Source organism: Pinus tabuliformis, chromosome 4_1 (genome assembly GCF_031772625.1).
Source record: "Pinus tabuliformis cultivar Carrire ecotype Pingquan chromosome 4_1, CPIR1, whole genome shotgun sequence".
Classification (NCBI taxonomy): domain Eukaryota; kingdom Viridiplantae; phylum Streptophyta; class Pinopsida; order Pinales; family Pinaceae; genus Pinus; species Pinus tabuliformis.
Genome location: NC_142303.1, coordinates 175,166,735 through 175,188,477, shown reverse-complemented (window position 1 = coordinate 175,188,477; position 21,743 = coordinate 175,166,735).

Below are 21,743 nucleotides of genomic sequence, written 5' to 3'. Positions count from 1 at the left end.
TGTGGAGTTGGGAGATTGTATTAATATGTTTTTAATTTTTTAAATAATCATTTTATTTTTAACTTTTTATTAATAAGTTTATAAATTCTTTTATGTTAAGTAATTATTTATAACCGATAGTTTAATTAGAATAATCAAGAACAATAATGTAATTCATTTTAATCAAATAAATAAATTATAATATTTGAGGGTAATAACACATTTCTATTTGCATCAAAAATATGTGTTTGAACTTGAAATATTAGATAAAAGTTATGCCAAATGCATTTGGACTTGATGTCAATGTGTTGAGTGTTAAAAGCATTGGCAACCATTCTCTAAACAATTTTTTTTTGTGATTTCTCATTTTGTTTCAATCACTCACTCTGCATATTCCGTTGAATCTATCATCTTCTTCAACATTAAGATTTGATGAGAGCATGGGCTAGAAAGTTTGTGATAAGTATTTCCTTTTGAGGACGCTTTGATTCATCTTTTTGATAGTGATATATATAAGAGCACAATGATGTTGAAATGATGCTAATCTTCTCTTGTGGTTTGTTATTGTGTCTTCATTATTATAATACTAGATTATGGTTTAATATCTTTGTTTTATATTATTCTATTATTCTAGGTGACTAAGGTCTACCCACCCATTTACATTAAACCATAATACCTTCATGAGGGAAGGTGCCACACTTGATGAATTATTCATATAACTGTCATGGATTCATTAGCGATTGATTTTTTTCCCAAGGGAACAATGTTTCTTGTTCGCAGGTTCGCATTTTTTTTTTGTGATATTTTTGTTCAAAATTTATGTTGGATTAGGGTTTATTGAAGTGTTCATCATAGATTTGTGATAAGTTCAACATACTATCAAAGCTACTGTTGACTCTTCCTTTTCTATTCAACATTGTTTTCTATATTGAAAATGAATTTTGGGTTGAAAATAGGGTTATCCATCATTCTTTTTGGGACAATAACAAATTTCTAGGGTAATTTATCTTCATATATATGTGTGTGTGTGGGTGGGGTAAAGGTTAAATTTCTTTTCAGACTCAAGAAAATTTACAAAACATGAGAATGTTCAATTTGGTCTGTTGCTAGGGAAACTAAACCATTTGCAAAATTGAAGAAAATTTACAAAACATGAGAATGTTCAATTTGGTCTATTGCTTGGGAAACTAGACCATATGCAAAATTGAAGCTTTAATATCAGCCATATAAACTAGTTACTAATAGTAAGCAAATTGACTATGAAATTGAGAACTAAGTCTAGGCCATTGAGGCCAAAAATAGATTGCTAAATTAGAGAATGAGATAAAAAATTCATAACAACAAACATATGGAAAATGATCGTTTGAACTTTAGTCCATAGCTTCAACTGCAGGTGGTTCCTTGCTGCTACCGGGGGATTAGCCAGAGTTTGGGGGTATGCCAAAATGAGCTTCCACATGGTTAAGTCTTCTATCCAAGAACTTAAAAGTGAGTTGCATGTTGTCCAACAATGATCCAACACTAGAAGAACCTCCTCTTTAGCCTCATTTGTATAGAATCACTTTGCCTTTTAATAGCTTAAGATGTTAATAAATGTCAACAATATACATATATTGGCTGTACTTGCCATGAGTATGGTCTGTCATAGGTACCTAGTCACCCATGTTTGTTAGAACTTCAGTGTTTGAAAGAAACTTACTCTCTCTGTTAAATTTTCAAATTGTTCAATGTTGTATCAATTACTTTAGCCCAATTTATCTTTTCATTAACAATGCATCCAATTTGTTAGCAGTATAATCAATCATAAATGTAACTAAAGAAAAAACAATATATGCAGTGATAGAGAAGACAACAACACAACCATACGAGACAATAGATTGGTCCATGACCAGGGAAAAACCCCAATAGGGGGAAATCCTTTCAAATCTTCTTCTTTAGTAGATCATCATAAAAAGATTTCAACAGAGATTACAATGAGCGTAATACATATGATTTGCATCGGATAACAATGAACCAGATCTACATATATGTTTTAATAGCAGAGAAACCCAATTCTATCATATCACTGAAGCCAATTGATGTCAAGACGTCAAAGTCTTAGATCTGAACTAGGTTGCTCTCATCTACACTGTCTGTGAGTGATTGAAGCTTTTGGGTCGCTCTCACTCATATAATGTCCGAGCAACTGTAACTGCAAAGTCGCACTCATAAGGTCTCTATGCGTTCGAGTCTGGTACCAAATTGCAAAGACCCAAAGTCACTCTCTTATCGAGCTGTGCGAGCGACCAAACAACCAACGTCGCACCATTGTTAAGTTGTGCGAGCGACTATGACGACATGGTCGCTCTTAGGTCTACCTGATGCGAGCGAGTAGGGATCGAATCCTTCTGATTTATCTCTGAACAAAGAGTCGCTCTCACTGAATTGTCTCCAAGCGACCAAAGAGCCAAAGTCGCTTTTTGGCCTACTTTATGTCTGCAAACCGAGGACGAAAAACTTGAAATCTGTGTTAGCGACTGAGATCCAGAAAACCCTAACACATAGCAAACCTTTCGCCTGTAATTTCAAACCCAATGTGAACTTCTGTCGATGAACTCGTGCGAGCCAAAACAAAATAGAAGAATAGAAAGAAGATGATGATGTGATCAAATGAACTTGAGGTTGCTTCCTTTTATAGTTTTTCCTGAGGGTTAATTTGGGGTTAAGATTGACCCAAGTAGTTACTCATGTGGTTAAGGTCGACCCATTCCTTAAGGTATGCATGAATAAAATAATTCAAAACTTAACTTTTGTTTAATCAAATTAGGTAATCTTTAGGTCGATTTTGGTCCTCTCGAAAAGAGGGATTTAATGCACATAATATCTTGATCATTGGAGCAATATGGAATTTTACCCTAGTTGCAAAAATGAACACTCCTCTCAACTAAGAAGAATTCCACCTTTCAATATCTATCAGTTGATAAACCTGTCAAGACTGTCTTTGCTCAACTTTATCTGCTGAAACTTTCTCGGTTCTAGAAGAATAATCAGGGAGTAATAACTTCCACCCTTATCTAGCAATAAGATAACTCATCATACAGGGGATTGAACCCTTACCCAGAATCATATCGGGCTATTACCTAGGGTTATCTCAACTCATCCTATTGCCTACTGATCTTACCATCGATGATCTTGAATAGTCATGTGGTAGAACACCTGCATCATAATCACCTTGGGTTGTACATCCCCAAGTATACTCTCACTCGTTGGCTAGACGAAGAGCGGTACTCCCAACAAGCTCGACTTGTGGTTATGATGCCAACTGGGGTATACTTTGCAAAGACCAAGATAAGGTGAGATACAACTCCAACCCTATGGGTAACAGATAGCGATAACACCCTATTGTCCAGAGTTCCCTCAGCCCCAGGAGCCCTTCATCTCGATTCCTCACCCTAGAGCTCAAACAAGGTAGGAAGAGCTGACTCAGTGTTCTTGATCAGCGCTGACCCTCATTCGGAGGGGACACATCCAAGCTTCTCTTTGAAGACCAAGAACTTTCTCTTGGGTAATACCTTTGTGAGAATATCTGAATTCCGTTCATATGTTGATATGTGATGGAGCTTTACAGCTCCTCTTTGCACCATGTCTCGATTGAAGTGATATCGAATCTCAATATGCTTGGAATTTTAATGAAACACAAGATTCTTTGCCAAACGGATTCCACTTTTGTTGTCGCAATATATCATTGTAGTATTCAGGATTAGCTCAAGAAACTCTCCAAAGCGCTGTCTCAGCCAAATTGGTTCACAGCGAGCCATGCTAGTGGAAATGTATTCTGCTTCGGTTGTGCTCAATGATACAGACTTTTGTTTCCTTTTCATCCAGGATATCATGGCAGATCCAAGAATAAAACAACATCCAGATGTACTTTTCCTATCAATAACATTTTTGGCCTAATCAACATCAATGTATCCGCGAAGTTGAACATTTCCTGCAGAATATCTCTAGCCAAGTGTAATTGACCCATGCAAATATCTCAATATGTGTTTAGCAACTATCCAATGTGAGTGTGGGGCTCAGTCATGAATTGACTCAAAGTGTTTACTGCATAGCATATGTTTGGATGAGTGTTCACAAGGAATGTTAGAGCTCCAATCAACTATCTATATTGAGATGGATTTTCTAAGTTTGGTTCTGCAACATTTCCACATAATTTCTTGAAGTTCATTTTCATTGGAGTGACCATAGATTTACATTCAGTCATTCCAAATCTTTCCAACAACTTTACAATGTATTTTCCTTGTGAAAGGAAAATCTTACCATGCTTTTTCCACACTTCAAGACCCAAAAAGTAGTGCATGAGACCAAGGTCTTTCATCTCAAATTCAGAGGCTAGCTTCCTCTTGCATTTGATCATCAGAGGCTCACTACTTGTCAAAAATAGATCGTCAACATATAAAACCAAAATTAATGGCATACCTTGGACTACCTTGAAGTAGAGGTTGGGATTGACATTGCTTCTTGTGAATCCCAACTTCACTAAGTAACTGTCAATACGTGCATACCAAGCTCGGGGAGCTTGCTTCAAACCATACAATGCCTTCTTCAACCTGCAAACATGTGTTCTTCAATCTTCTACTTCGAATCCTTGTGGTTCAAAATATATCGCTTCTTGCAACATGCCATGGAGGAAAGCAGTCTTTACATCCATTTGAGGAAGATTCCATCCCTGACTTGCAACATGGGAAACTATAGAACATATTGTTGTATATCGAGCTACAGGAGCAAATATGTCATCATAATATTCTCCCTCTTTTTGAGAGAAGCCTCGAGCCACGAACCTTGCTTTATATTTCTCAATGCTACCATCAATCCCATGTTTTATTTTAAATAGCCATTTTGAACTCAGAACAAACTTCCCTTTTAGTCTAGGTACAATGTCCCATACATCATTTTTCATAATCGATTCATATTCTTCAACCATAGTATCCTTCCAAAATTGTTCTTTTGCAGCGTCTTCGAATGTGTAAGGTTCAACATGAATCATACTACTCATAGCAACAACATATCCCTGATCCCTACATGTTTGTTTCTTTTCTCTGTATGATCTATGAATGGGGACATTTATTTCAATATGTTGTAAAGTATCTTGAAGCCAAAGTGGTCTCTACTTGGAGGGAGGATCACTTGGAGTTTGATCTAACGGATCCACAGGCCCTATGGGATCGTCAACCATATCAGACTCAGGTGCAGACGAATCATCCAGAATATCCCAGTCATCATTCTCTCCCTTGGGAGGAGGAGGTGGAGGAAGATCTCTTGCTTTACCAAGAGCTGCATCTTCATCAAATGTTATGTCCCTACTAATTTTGACCTTCCTTTGACCAGGAATATAAATTCTATATGCTTTAGAATTTTCAAAATAACCCATAAAACCTACCTTTTTTGACAATAGCTTCCACTTTGTTCCTTTTGTCTTTCGGCACATGAAAATATATTGGGCATCCAAATACACGAAGATGGCTGATATCAGACATAGTGCCTGTGAATATTTCTTTAGGTGTCTTGTTTTCTAATGCTTGATGAGGCACCCTATTCTGAACATATACAACAATAGATGTTACTTCAACCCAGAGGAACTTTGGAACCTTTTGATCATGTAGCATAGCACGAGCAACGTCTAATATGGACATGTTTTTTCTTTCAGCTAGACCATTCTGTTCAGGAGTATATGGCACGATTGTTTCCTTCTTGATTCTATCTTTCTTGCAAAATGCTATGAATTATTTTGACATGTATTCTCCTCCATTATCGAACCTAAAGAATTTGATTCTCTTCTTGATTGATTTTCAACCAAGGCTTTGAATTCCTTGAATGTTTCAAAGGCTTCATCCTCGTGCTTAAGATAGTGTATCCATGTCTTTCTTGAGAAGTCGTCGATAAAGGTAGTGTACTAGAGATGACCACCAACATAATGTACAGGCATCGAACCACATATATTAGAATGAATGAGATGAAGGATGTCATGACTTTTGTTCTTACTAGAGGGAAATGGTCCCCTTGTTTTCTTTCCACTTTCACAACCTGGGAAAACTCCATCATGATGAACCTGAACATCGAGAATACTAGAGACCAATTTCTTTCGTTTCAGAAGTGCATCATAGTGAAGATGAGCCAGTCTTCGGTGCCATGCTTCGCTCAAATGATTAGTATTATGGACCAAAGAGAGGTCTTCAAGTGACCCTATAAAGTCCTTCAAATCTCGATCCTAGTGTGAAGGCATCCCTCACAGGTGACTCAATAGGACAAGTTAAAACTTTATCTTTGATGAAGGCAAACCCTGATACCTTTGTCTTCCAATGCAGATACAGATACCAAATTCTTCATTAATCTTGTTACATACATGACATCATGCAGTAGAACTGATTCCCCAAAATTTAACTGAAACTTGGAAGACCGAAAACCTTTCAATGGGTGAGTACAATTGTCTCCAAGAATGATATTTAGTTTAGTCTCCCTCTCTACCAGATTAGAGAGGACTTATTTATAACCAGATAAATGATGAGTGGCCCTACTATCAACCAACCAACTATCGCACGAATCCGACGGGGAAGAACCAGTAAGAGAAGAAATGAGAATGTATTCATATTTATTTACAACATTACTTTCATAACTAGGAGCCTTGGAATTCTTTTGTGAAGGACGTTGTTTTTCACGATCACTTGAGGAGTCTCTTTTGAATCTTCTATCATAGTTATTCCTTTGATAGTCTTCTCTTCTTTTGTCATTATAGTTGCTTCTAGTGTTATAGTGATGTCTTTTGTTCTTCTTGAGACAATCATGAGCAAAGTGACCTTTCTTATGGAATTAGAAGCATTCAACCTGAGATAATGATTTTTCGTTTCTTCTTTTTGAGCTTTGAGGAGGATTTCGTGATGGACCTCCTTTTGTCTTCTTCTTCTTGTCATGAGAGATATATGTAGCAGCTCTCCCTCTTCATGCTTTTGAATCCTTCCTCTTGCTATCATCTTGGATTCTTCTTGCGTGAGCTTCCCAACGATTTTGTCAAATGTCGGAAGGACATTGCTATTGCTAATTGTAGTAATGAAGGTTTCCCAAATGGGAGGGAAACCTCTAAGAGTCACAACCAAAAGCTCCCTATCCGACATATTTTATCCATCCCTTTGCAATTGATCTCTAAAGGCGGGAGATTCAAATAATGTAGGATTAAACCATTTCCCCTTTGTTCATATTAGCTTCCTTGAGTTGATCTTTCAGAGTGATGTTTCATTCAATTTGTTAACTTCATACATGCCAACTATCTTGTCATACATATCTTTAGAATTTCGTAAATTCTCAACATAAGCAAGTAAATGATCTTGTAAACCATCAACTATAATTTGTTTTTCTTTAGATTCACCTTTCTTGTACCTGTTCTTGAGAGAAGCGAAAGCATTTTCTGGAGGCTCGGGCATTCTTCCTTGGATGTATTGCAACACTTCATTGTTTCAGCTATGATCTCCAATGTAACTTTCCATGCAGCAAAGTTTGATGCATCACCCAATGTTTCATGCTCCTTGAAGGTAGAAGACGACATCTTGTCCTTGAATAGGTGATCTGCTCTTTGAAGGAGAGGGCTTCAAAGCTTGTCTTCTTTTGGGCTTGACTTTCACCTTTTCTCTCATACCGTGTTAAATTTTCAGATTGTTCAATGTTGTATCAATTACTTTAGCCCAATTTATCTTTTCATTAACAATGTATCCAATTTGTTAGCAATATAATCAATCATAAACATATTTGAAGAAAGAAAAATATATGTCGTGATAGAGAAGAAAATAACACAAGCATAAGAGATAGCAGATTGGTCCAAGACTAGGGAAAAATCCCACTAGGGGGAAACCCTTTCAAACCTTCTTCTTTAGTAGATTGTTATAAAAAGATTTCAGAAGAGAGTACATTGAGCTTAATACATATGGTTTGCAGTGGATAAAAATGAACTAGATCTACAGATCTACAGATTTGTTATAACAACAGAGAAACCTAGATCTACCACATCACTAAAGCCAACTGATGGCAAGATGTCAAAATCTTAGATCTGAATTGGGTCACTCTCATCTACATTCTCTGCGAGTAACTGAATTTTTTGGGTCGTTCTCACGTATACAATTTTCGAGCGACTGTAACTGCAAAGTCACACTTAGGAGGTCTCTATGTGTGCGACTCTGACACCGAATTGAAAACACCTAAAGTCGCTCCCTTATCGAGTTGTGCGAGCGACCTGAGAGCCAAAGTCACACCCTTGTTGAGCTGTGCGAGTGACTGTGATGACAGGGTAACTCTCAAGTCTACCCGATGAAAGCAACTGGGGATCAGATCCTTCCGATCTGTCTCTGAACCCATAGTCGCTCTCATTGAACTGTCTCCGAGTGACCAAAGAGCCAAAGTCACTCTCTGTCCTACTTTGTGCCTACAACTAAGGACGAAAAACTTCAGATCTATGCTAGCGATCGAGATCCAAAAAAATCTAACCCAGAGAGAACCTTTCACCTATAATTTCAGACTCAATGTGAACTTTTGCTGATGAACATGTGCGAGCCAAAAGAAAAAGAAGAACAAAAAGAAGATGATGATGTGATCAAATGAACTTGAGGTCACTTCCTTTTATAGTTTTTCCTGAGGGTTAAATTGGGGTTAATATTGACCCAAGCAGTTACTCATGTGGTTAGGGTCTACCCATTCCATAATGTGTGCATGAATAAAATAATTCAAAACTTAATTTATGTTTAACCAAATTAGGTAATCTTTAGGTCGATTTTTGTCCTCTCGAAAAGAGGGATTTAATGCACATACTATCTTGATCATTTGAGTTGTCCAATGTGGAATTTGACCCTAGCTATAAAAATTAACACTTTCCACGAGTATGGTCTGTGTTAGGTACCTAATCACCCATGTTTGTTATAACTTCAATGTCTGAAAGAAACTTACTCTCTCTAGCTATTTCTTGTTGACTTGATCAATTTCGAATTGAATGGGAACTGGGGTAGCTGCTTGAGACTAGGCCCACAAATTCTATTGTACTTATTAAGAGGCAATCACCCTTCTTACTTGTGCCCTTTGGTGAGGCATAACTAATGATGAGGAGGAAATATACTACAAGGGGAGGTAGATATATAGGATAGATATCATAGAGGAATATAGTTAGAAAACCAAAGTAAGAAAGTTAGCAGAGAAGAGTGGGGGATGGTGGATAGAATAGTATTGGGGGTGAGAAGTCACCAAGGGTGGTACATAGGAGGGGATGATCACTAGGAAAATCTGAAGACCACTAAGAGATCGCCAAAAGAAACTGAGAGAAAGGGGAACATAATAGAAATGACCAAGAGAGGCATGGCACAACAAGGAGAAAGAGAGATGACTAGATTGATAAGAGCCTCCATGTTAAGCCAAACCACTAGACAATGAACAAATAGCTAAGAAACTAGATTAAATAGAACATAGAGTGGATATCTATCGGGAGGCAGTGTTTCTAAAGAGTTCCTACACCACCAAGATCCATATTTCCATCAAATGAGAAACATTGATTACCAGGAGATTTCCTCTCACGCGCCATCCGAAACCATAAAATTGGATTATTTCCATTTTTTACGTGAAGTGGCATTCCTTTATTCCCCGTGCCTCTAGAATAGGGGAATTTGATGGCCATGGATCATCAATAGTGTAGGCCATCGATATGTTTGACCCTATCTTAAATGAACATTTAACCCAGTACCATGAAAGGAAATGACTTCTCTCAAACTCTGATAACTAATCATTGAGGAACAATACCTAGAAAACATAAGCCAAAAAAAGGGTAGGGAAGTGGTTCAAAATAGAAAGAGCACCAGGAAGCTTTCAAGGTGTTGAAAAATGTGTAACTAGGTTCGGTCTTCATAAATATGAAATGTAGTTTTGATTATTGTATATTGTAAAATGAAAGAGAAATTATTATTGTTATTTTTGAAGCATGGGTTTCATTCTCAAGGTCTTTTATTTTAGAGGTCAAGAACCCATTGAGTGCTTCTAGGATTTGTCCTAGGGTCAAGAAGTCAAAAGATTCATTGCCATGTAAGGATGACCCAATCGGGCACATTCTAACTTGTAAAAAGAATTTTGTCTTTTAAAGTATACCTTCCAAGACCAATTCGGCCTGACAACTAAGAAGTCGGCCTATTATAGGGAATTTAGTCCACCTTGGAGGCATATATATAGGAGGGAACTCAAACTCCTTGACACATCATTCAAGTGAAGGAGAAGAAGGAAAATGCCAACGAAGGAAGGATGAAGAAAAGTGTTTTTGTTATTTCTCTCTCTTTTCACACGTGAGAAGGAAAGAAGGCTAGGGTTTTGCTGTTGGAAGATCGAATTTGAAGAAAGTACATAAAGAAGGTTGAAGGAAGGATCATTGGGTCATCCTCAAGCCCTAGAATAAGGAGAAACTCAAGCGAAGGTCAAGAGAAGCCCTAAATCAGCTCACATGTGCAAAGACAACAATTGTTAGAGGAGCTGAAAATTCCAGATTATTAGTAGAAGCCAAAATTATATAGCCGGGGGACGAAGTTGTGTTGTTGGAAGAGATTTGATTGGGTTTGATTTGGATAAAGGAATCTCATCATTAAGAATGTTGGACTTGGTCTTTGAAGGGTATTAGTCTTGGTCTAGAAGTCTTGGAACTCGTCAATTGAAGAATTTATAAGAAGAGAAGAGATTTGGAGGTTTTCCTCTCAACTAGAGAGGTTTTGGCCCTGGATTGCAGCCTATATCCTGTGTTCATATGAATTGTTTATCTTCTTGTTTTGGTAGATGTTTGATGATAAGAAGACAATAATAATAAGAGAAGAATATAATAAGTAAGAAGGAGTAAAAAGACATCACAAGCAATTTTCAAGTATAAGAGAAATCATCCTAACTATTTCCCTATAGATTTCTCAACATGGTATCACAACTAAGGTTGGATAAGGGCATGATTAGGATCACTACTCCCTTGAATAAGTATTTACATAAGTGTTCTATGGTAGCAATTCATCTCAAGAAAGGCATCAAGGCATTGTGGAATCTCCTATTATCCATCTGGAATAATATGACCAAGACATCTACAAAGGACAATAGTGGAGCATCAAGACATAAGACTGGTGAGCACAAGAAACTAAAGACCCCATCAAGAGGAAAATATTCTTACTCCATTGAGATTGGTGACAAGAAGAGCTATCCTATAAGAGGAATTGGATCAACCTCGTTAGATTCATCTCAACAACATCCTATTTGTTATAGGTTTGCAAAAGAATCTACTCTCTATTTCATGTCTAGAAGATAAGGGAGATTGAGTTCCTTTTATAGATGGAAAGGTTGTAGTATGGGATAAAAAATCTAGCATCGAAAATGAAAATATGATTGAGATTCATGAAGGAATACTTTACAGATTGTTGACTCTTCTCTCTCAAGCTTTGGTTCACATTGAAGTAAGTCTATGTGAAATTTGGCATAGAAGGTTTGGTGACTTTCACTACGAAATCTTACCAACTCTAAATTCAATGGTGAATGGCATCCCTGAACTCAAGGGGGATGATGAAGGAGTATGCAAGGAATGTGAATTGGGTAAAAATGTCAAGAGACCATTTGGAAGCAGTGCTTCAAGGTCAAAATAAATTCCGTATCTCATTCATTATGATGTCTATGGTCCTATGTCTACAAAGTCTCTTGGATGTCATCTATATTATGTGACATTCACTGATGAATATTCAAGGAAAACTTGGGTTTATTTTCTGAAATCCAAGAATGAAGTATTCATCAAATTTCAAGAATTCAATGTTGAAGTGAAGAACCTTACAGAAAGAAGAATAAAGATACCAAGGTCCGACAATGGAGGGGAATAAACTTCAAAGGAAATCATAACTTTTTGTAAGTAAGCTCAAATTAAGAGGGAATTGATAGTCCCATATAACCCTGAACAAAATGGAGTTGTAGAACAAAAAAATTGATCTATTGAAGAAAGTGCAAGCCATGTTACATGATCAATATTTGCCAATTTCTTTTTGGGGTGAAGCAACAAATAATGTAGCATATATTCAAAATCGAAGTCCTCATAGATCGCTAGACAACATGACTCTTAAAGAAGCATTCACTGGGAAGAAACCAAGTGTGGACCATCTCTGAATATTTGGTTGTCCTGTCTATATTCACATATCGAAGGATAAGAGAAAGAAGTTGGATCCTACAAGCATGAAGGGAACATTTGTTGGATATAGTAATACTTCAAAGGCATATAAGATCTACATAAAGGAAGGACACCAAATGGAAGTCAGTCGAGATGTGAGATTTGATGAAAGTGTTGCATTTAAGAAATCAAAAGACCCCGTTCAACTCTGATGACAAAGAACTTTCTATATTTGAAGAGGAATGTGCCAAGGAGGAGGAATATTCAAATCATGAAAATGAAGGTCCCAATGAACTTGTACAACCTGTGGTCATCCTTGAAAGTAGAAAGAGACTTAATTGGTTGAGATTTACTCTTTTAGATGCAGAGGGACATGGAGCATCCAAAGGCACATTTAGGGAAGTAAGAAGCCCAAAATATTTTCTGGGTATGCAACCTATATGATGAAACTAATAGAAGAAGAACCATATACCTTTGAAGAGGCTTCCAAATGTCAAGAGTGGAAAGATTCCATGAATGAAGAGTATCAATCGATAATGAAAATGGAGTCTGGGAGATCGTACCTAGGCCAGAAGATAAATCTGTGGTAACTTCCAAGTGGATCTATAAGATTAAACATGCGACATATGGAAGTGCGATAAATATAAGGCAAGATTTGTGGCTAGGGGATTCTCTCAATAGGAAGACATTGATTTTGAAGAGAAATTTGCACCTAAAACAAGGTATACAACTATACGTTGACTGGTCTCTTTGGCGGCATCGATGGGATGTAACATTATCAAATGGATGACAAGACTACATTCCTCAATGACACTATTGATGAAGAAATCTATATAGAGCAACCCTTGGGATTTGAAGTCAAAGATAAAGAGACTTATGTTTGTAGGTTGAAGAAGGCATTGTATGGCCTTAAGCAAGAACCAAGGGCATGTTATGCAAGGATGGATGCATACCTACAAATATTGGGCTTCTCAAAGCATTTTGCTGATCCAAATCTCTATATCAAGGTTGTGAAGGATGAGCCCGTAATCATTCTTCTATATGCGGATGATATTATCACGATAGGTGTGGAAGGTCATATTCAAGAATGCAAGAATCACATGGCATCAAAATTTGACATGAATGACATGAAGGATGATGCGCTATTATTTGGGACTAAAATTTTGGTAGGGATATGATGAGATTTATCTAGGTCAAGGAAAGTATGTGATTGAGATGCTGAAGAGGTTTGACATGATGAACTGCAAACCTATGACAAATCCCATGATTAGAAACTTGAAGAGGATAAGAAGTTACGAATAAAACCTAGTGGATCCGACTAGGTATAGACAATTGATTGGCTCGCTGATGTACTTGGTAAATACTTGCCCAAATATTTGTTTTCAATGAATGTTCTCAGTCAGTTCCAGGTAGAGACCAAGCATGATCATTGGATAACAACCAAGCATATATTGAGATATCTGCAAGGAACAATCCACTACTTGCTAAAGTATGATAAGAGGAATGATGTCCACTTGATTGGATATACAAATTCTGACTAGGGAGGTAGTAAGCAGGATGGAAGAAGCACTACTGGAGGATGTTTTAGTTTGGGATCCTCCATGGTCTCCTGGATGAGAAGAAAGCAAGAATCATTTGCTTTGAGTAGCGCTGAGGATAAATATATTGTATCCTATGAAGTCAAAAGAGAAGTCGTCTGGTTGAGGAAATTGCTGTCCGAATTATTTGAAGGACCAATGGACTCTATGGTGATACATTGTGACAACACCATCTATATAAGTTTGTATGAATACCCAATGTTTCATGGAGAGACAAAACACATAAATAACAAGTATCACTACATTCGAAAGTTGGTGTAGGATGGAGCATTGCAGCTACGATATATCTCCACTGATGAACAATTAGCTAACATCTTGACAAAATCTCTTCCTAACAAGAAGCTTATGACTTGAAATACAATCTTGGTTTGGTTGATATATCCTCCCTAGTTGAGAGGGAGAGATAGACACATCATTTTTGTCTTTGCTTCGTGAATAAAGAATGGAGGATTGGGTAAGCATTGGGTAGCCGACACTCTTTGAGGATGAGGTAGGGCATCCAAGGTAAGAGTGGTCGTAGAGGAGATTCCTCGAGGATGTGATACTCCAAGATAGGAATTTTCCTGGAAGGACATACCCTGTGAAAACCCAGGTGGAGTATGTGCCTTGAGAGACAACAATGACGATGTCTATTAGTCATTGGTCTCGCCAACATTGTGCTCTGATCTTGTGGAGAGATAGAGCTATTAGTCAAGGCCTTGATATGTGACAATGCTGGATGCTTTTATGCAAATATATGGTTTACCAATCTGACTCTTCTTATGAGATCTCTTCAGATTGAGAATGTCCATGTACCATTTATGAATACCTCCCTAGTTAAGAGGGAGTGTTGAAAAATGTGTAACTAGGTTTGGTCTTCATAAATATGAAGTGTACTTTTGATTCTTATATATTGTAATATTAAAGAAAAATTATTATTGTTATTTTTGAAGCATGGGTTTCATGCTTAAGTTATTTTATATTAGAGGTCAAGCACCCATTGAGTGCTTCTAGGATTGGTCCTAGGGTCAAGAAGTCAAAAGAGTCATGGTCATATGAGGAAGACCTAATCAGGCACATTGTAACTTGTATATATATATATATATATATATATATATATATATATATAATATCTATTTTAAAGTGTAAATATACCTTCCAAGACCAAGTCGACCTAACAGCTAAGAAATCGACCTGTTCTAGGGCATTTCGTCCACCTTGGAGGCCTATATATAGAAGGGAACTCAATCTCCTTGGCACATCATTCATTCTCTCATCATTCAAGCAAAGGAGAAGAAGGAGAATGCCAATGAAGAAGGAGGAAGGATGAAGACAAGCGTTTGGCTTTTTTCTCTCTCTTTTCACACATGTGAAGGAACGAAGGCTAGGGTTTTGCTGCTGCAAGATTGAATTTGAAGAAAGTGTAGAAAGAAGGTTGAAGGAAGGCTCAATAGGTCATCCTCAAGCCCTAGAATAAGGAGAAACTCAAACGAAGGTAAAGAGAAGCCTTGGAAGCCCTAGATCAACTCACACGTGTGTAAGCAACAATTGCTAGAGGGGCCTAAAATTTTAGACATGCAATAGAGGTTGAAATTCTATATCTAGGGGACAAAGTTGTGTTGCTGGAAGAGATTTGACTAGGTTTGATTTGGACAAAGGAAGCACATCATCAAGGAGGGTGGAATTGGTCTTGGAAGGGTATTGGTCTTGGTTTAGACGTCTTGGAATTCATCAATTTAAGAATCTATAAGAAGGGAAGAGATTTGTGGGTTTTCCTCTCAACTAGAGAGGTTTTGGCCTTGGATTGCAACCTATATCCCATGTTCCTGTGTATTATTGATATTGTTGTTTTGGTAGATGTCTGAAGGTAAGAGTAACATAATAATAAGATAAGAAGATAATACTATTAAGAAAAAGTAAAAATACATCACACGAAGTTATCAAGTATAAGAGAAATCATCCTAACTATTGCCCTATAGATTTCTCAACACAAGGAAGGGAAGAAGAAGTGGAAAGGGGAAGGACAAGAAGACAACAATGATTGAACACTAGTACAAGAATCCTAACAATCATTGAAACCACTGAAAAATTGATGGGCACATTGAGAAGTGTTGTTAATTGTGTCTAGAGTTGGAAAATGATGGGAAGAAAAAGAATATTATTGCCAATATTCAAGCAATCAAGTTGAAAGTAGTTTTGGTGTTCATGAGAAGATTGTTTGAACATCGGTGTAGAAGGAGGTGAGTTTGAGAAGACTCATCACCACGAAGAGAAGGAGATGACAAAAATCCTCTATATTAAGATCTAGGTCAAGAAGATAAATATCATTGTCCTTTTTGACCAAGGTTCACAAGTTAATTTTATAGCAGCAGATCTACTCAACACTATCTGATGGGAAATGAGACTATATTCCACACAGATCACTAACCACTACAAGTTTGTAGGCCTAGAGTAAGCCATAATAGACCATACACTACAAGTGGATGGGTTTCTTACAAAAATTCCATTTATTGATTAAGTATAACAAGTGAAACACAAACTAGTTAACTGGAATGCCTTTAAGGCCACTCACAGAAAAATTACAACTTTGGGAACTCTCATGCACATGAACCTTTCACCCATGATGCATATAGAGAGGAATATACAAATGATGGGGAATTTAAGAAGGTGTTTTAGCAATTTCAGATCTAGAGTCATGTAGACGACGATGATATTACAATTGACTATGATCTCCAGAATGGGTTACTCTATAGGCTAGATAAGCTTTGTGTTCCTAAGGGTGAGAAATTACCACAAATTAGACAGGTTCACACCTCTAACATTGTAGGAAATTTTGGTGTAGGGAAGACAATGGTCCACTTATAGAGGTATGTGTACTTTCCCATAATGCAAGAGTATGTAGTAAGGCTCATTAGAGGATGTGTGTTTTGTTGTACCAACAATCCTAGTAACATGAAATAAGATCTATGCCATCCCTTACCTGTATCCGCTTGTTCTTGGGAAATAATTTCCTTGAATTTTGTGGGAGGTTTACCAACAACCAAGAACTAACATGGCTACCTATTTGTTGTAGTTAATAGGTTCAACAAGATTTGCATTCTCATGCCCTATGAAAATAACATAAAAGGGCAAGAAGCAACACATTTGTTCTTTGAACATGTTTAGGTGCACTTTGGGATACTAAGGAATATTGTTTGAAATAGAGATTAGATTTCTCAACACATTTTGAACAATATTGTGGGAAAAGATAGACATGAAGTTGAAGAGGTCTATAACATTCCATTCATAGTCAAATTGGAAAACAAAAGTAGTCACCATGACTTTGGGGTGCAACTTGAGGGGTTACAATCAGAATCATCTGAAGACTTGTGATGAAAAATGGTCAATATACAACACTCTTATAACAAAGAAATCCACATATCTACTAGTAAGTACCCATTTAATTTTTTTTGGATATTTTCCACCTTAATTTTTGGATGTTGTATATGGAAAACAAGGTGTGAGGGAGGGTATCACAGGATATGCATTAAGAGAAAAAAAACGTTGAGAAGATTATGCATATAATAACTCACTCGGCCCTATGTTTTAAATACCATGCACATGCAGATATTTAGGATGATGAGCTAGAATGTATTGAATTAGGATGGTGAGATGAGGTTTGTTTTGAGGCATGTGTGCCCGTGTGTATATGCTATATATGGTTTGGGGCTGACATGCCCTTGGTTATATGCCTTTATAGGTTGTGAGGTTGGGAAACCTAATATTGTAAAGATGATGTTGTAATAATCATAATAATAATAATAATAAAAAAAACGACTGAATGTAGATCAATCCAAAAAAAGAGTATGGGGGGAAGACTCCATGGGGAATAAAAGGAAATGTTGATGATGAATTATTATGAGGGTAAAATATAACTAAAGTGAATGCCAAATTTAGAGCATGCCATGTTATAAAGGAAAAACATGCATATGAAAAGTAATATATTTTTCCTGTGAGGGGAAATTTGGTAGGGGATGATGATTTTGAGATTACAGATCTCTGGCAGAGATGGCACAACTAACTTGTTTTGTTTTTTCATAAAAGAATCATGGAGCCCCAGAGTGGGGACTTCCCATGTTTAGTGGTAACACGCCCCGGAGGTGGTGGTACAACCGACACACTATTGGGGGAAGTGAAGTGGTGCACTATTAAGATGTAGGTTGATGGGGGCCGTGAGCCTGAGGTTGGAGGATGCTAGTCGTTTTGAGGCCTGAAGGGTACTTGGGGACCTAGAGAGCAACATGAGCTCGTGGATCCATAGAGCTGAGATTGTTCCTATGTGTTGGTAAGATGTGCTGGAGGTGGTGGCATAAACAAGGGAATGCTGGGTGCAGGGAAGGGGTTTACTGCTTGGGTGCATGCTGATGGGGGGCATGAGATTGTAGGTTGGAGTCAGCTGGGGATTGTTACCTTGGCTGAATATGATTGTTGGACGTGTGCCCAAGATTCAGATATGGTTGTTACCCATGGAGTCAAGAACCTAGCTTGGGAGTGACCTTTAGTTGAGAGATTATGAATCATGCTGAATAACGCTAGGTTGAACGTGGAAGGTATGCATTCAGTTGGCCTTCTTTATTAGATATGTGTTTCCGTGTATTTTATTGCCATGTATTGTAAGTTACCATCGTTTGGGGTTTTGTGTTTATTTCTCTGTCATGCATAAATTTTATTTACTGTTGAAAATTACGGCTGAGTATTACTTTACTAATGCATTGCATTATATTGGATATATAATTTGGGGTTAGCACCTAGACACAAGTCTAGATCATGGCGTTGATGCGACAATTGATGAAAAGGAAAAATGGTATATTTATTGGTCACAGAGGGCCACTAGGCATAATTATACCTCGTTGAAAATTGAAATTTGGACAGCTGTGAACTAGTGATGTTGCAAGAGAAGATGACAATGGCCATGGTTTATAAATTGTATCAAAATTTATGAGCTTCTGCTAAAATTTTGTAATTGTTGGATGGGGTATGTGTGGCTTCGCCCAACAAGAGGTTGGGGATGTTACAATACATATCCATTTCAAGTATTGGAGATGCTGAAGAAGTCAATGAAAGAATATACGACCATGCATGATCAACACTAACTAGAGATATCATTTAGAATGGGAGACAAGGCATGGTTACAATTGAACAAGAAATGAAAAGGTCATGGAAAGCGTAACTAGGTTTGGTCTTCATAGTGACATGTAAAAGTGATTTTATGTAATAGATGTAAAGAAGAAAAATAAAATTATTGTAATGCTTGATTCATGGGTTTCATGAGCAAGATATTTTTCTTTTAGTTAAGGCTCCCATTGAGAGCCCTTAGGGATATTGTCATCTAGTCAGAAAAGTCCAAAGAGTCATTTTCATGTAATGAAGGCATGTTACACATTGTAAAGAGTCAAACTTGCTTTGTAAGTCATCCTCTAAGACCTTGTCACTAGCCCTCACTCAAGTTTGCCTACAACAAAAGGTTAATTCTAGTAAGGTGAAGTCGGTCCACTCCAAGGGATCATGTTGGCCTAATAGTGATGAACCAACCACTATAAATAGCAGTGCTCAGCCTCATTTGGAGGAAATCTATTCGGTGAAGAAAGTCTCTAAAAAGAAGTGCATAAACCATGCTAAGAAAGAGCCTCAAGATTAGCGAAGGAAGAAGACAAGAAGAGTGAAGGAGTTGACATCGTTGGAGGACTGTTTATGGGTTATTCTACCCTCACATGTGTGAAGATCACAGATGCAAAGAAGGTTGAATGTTGCTATCATACATAGTTGTTCTTGTTTGGGTGGAAATATTCGCTGAAGGAAGCTGAGTTAGAGAGAGAAGAGTCTGTCTCAAGCAGGAGACTAACTGAGGAACCAAATCATATCCAGTGTTTCTGTTGTGAAGATAAAGGGTTTCAGACCTACAAGAAGAGGTTGAGAATTTGAAGGAAGTCGAGAAGAGGAAGAGCAACATTGATCTAGGGGAGAAGAGGAGGTTTGTGACTTGGTCTTGGAAGGGCTTTAGTGTCAAGGGGATTTTGTCATGGTCTTGGTATTCATCAATTGAAGGTTCTATAAGAAGAATTTTGTTTTGGTTTTCCTCTCAAAGAGTGAGAGGTTTTGACCTCGGATGACAACCTATACACTATATCTCTTGTCCTTATATTGTTCATGAGTTGGTAATTGTCTTGATGAAAGAACAAAATAATAACACAAGAAGAGAAGATCATAATCGAGAAGTAAAAAGACACTCACAAGAAATTATCGTAATAGAGAAATCACCTATCTATTGATGCCCTAGATTTCTCAACATGGTATCAAAGTTAAGGTGACAAAGTCAAGGGGGGGAATCTAATCAAAGGGACACACAAGGATCGATTTTCTAGAAAGGGATCAAAGAGAGTCGAAGAATGCCAAGAGAAAGTTCAAGTTCTACATCATACCGAAGCCCGAGATCAAAGAATTATACTTCAGCAAAAGTCTTGGAATCTTCATTAAGGAAGAAGCATAAAGTAAGACCAAAGCCCTAGAAGTATTTCCGAAATCATCACTCAACCATCATCTAAGGAGTGGAATCTATTTCAAAGACTAAAGAAGGCTAGATCTAAGGACATTGTCATCATCCTCAAAATGGGTTTGAAAAGAAAAGCTCTAACCTTTGAAGAACTTCATCAAAGTGATCTCTCTACCAAAGGGATCAAGGATTACTCTTGTAGAAAGAATCTATCAAGGAGTAGTCTTTTACTATCTATATCACTATCAAGTTAAAGGAGGAAGAAAGTGGAGAAAGAAACATCTACTCAAGTAAGTATATTTATGACTTCATCTAAATCTATCAAAATGTCTTTTTGCAAGGAGAGCAACAAATTAGTTGGGGCTTCAAATTTTCTTGCATGGAAGAAAATAACAGATCTAAACCTTATTGAGAATGAAGTCATGGATGAGATCAGGGGGTCAATAACCCAACCTCAGAAATATTATAATCAAGAAATTGATAAATACATGAAAGGGGAAGTGAGGACACAGATGATTCTCATAGAATCCATCCAGGATTCTCTCATCCCATATGTATCAAAACTATACACTTCAAAATATATATATGACAATTTGGTAGAGGAGTTTATTTTTGTTTTTTTGTTTTGTTTTGTTTTCGTAAGTACTGCAGGAGAAGTTATCTCTCTAAGGAAACAACTCTACAAATTGAAGATCTCAAATGAAGAGGGAATAACCTCATATTTCATGAGGATTTCAGAAATAAGAGATCAACTTCAAGATCTGGGTGAAATAATATCCGACAGAGAAATGACCACTATAGTATTAAATGTACTACCAGAGGAATGGGGCAACTTCACTTCAAGTATTCATGGGAAGAAAGAAGCCACTCCTTTCCAAGATCTATGGTCATTGTGCAAGATCAAAGAAGCCAAATAGAAGGCAAAAACAGATGTAGGATCAAATGAGAAAAATCAAGAATATGCTGCTATGACAAAAATAAAAGGAAAGTTTGGTAAATTTCGTCTTCATAAGAAAAAGCAGAACATGGCTAAGGTTTAGTGCTATGGATGTTAAGAATATGGGCACTATAGAAGAGATTGTCCTAAACTTAAAAGGGACAATAACAAGAGAAATAAGGAAGAATCCCATATTACCGAAGAAATCGAAGAACCTGAGACGAAGAAAAGTAATAAGGAGGAAGTGAGAGATCTATACTATGGCTGAGATAATCTCCTTCACTAAAAGGATACAACTCTTGGAAACCTCATTGAAAGCTCAAGTGATAATTATGGAAAGGAAGAATTCATCTAGGACAAGGCTCACCATACATCATTCAAAAGGTAACATTTGCAAGATAGGAAAGATCCTCAAGATTCTCTGATGGAATCTTTATTGTAAGGCTCACCGATCATGAGGAGAAGCAAGCGTTTCATCAAGAATTCCAAACTTTTGGAATTCATCGGATCATGTTACGATGACATAACAATGAAATAGATCAAGGGAATGAA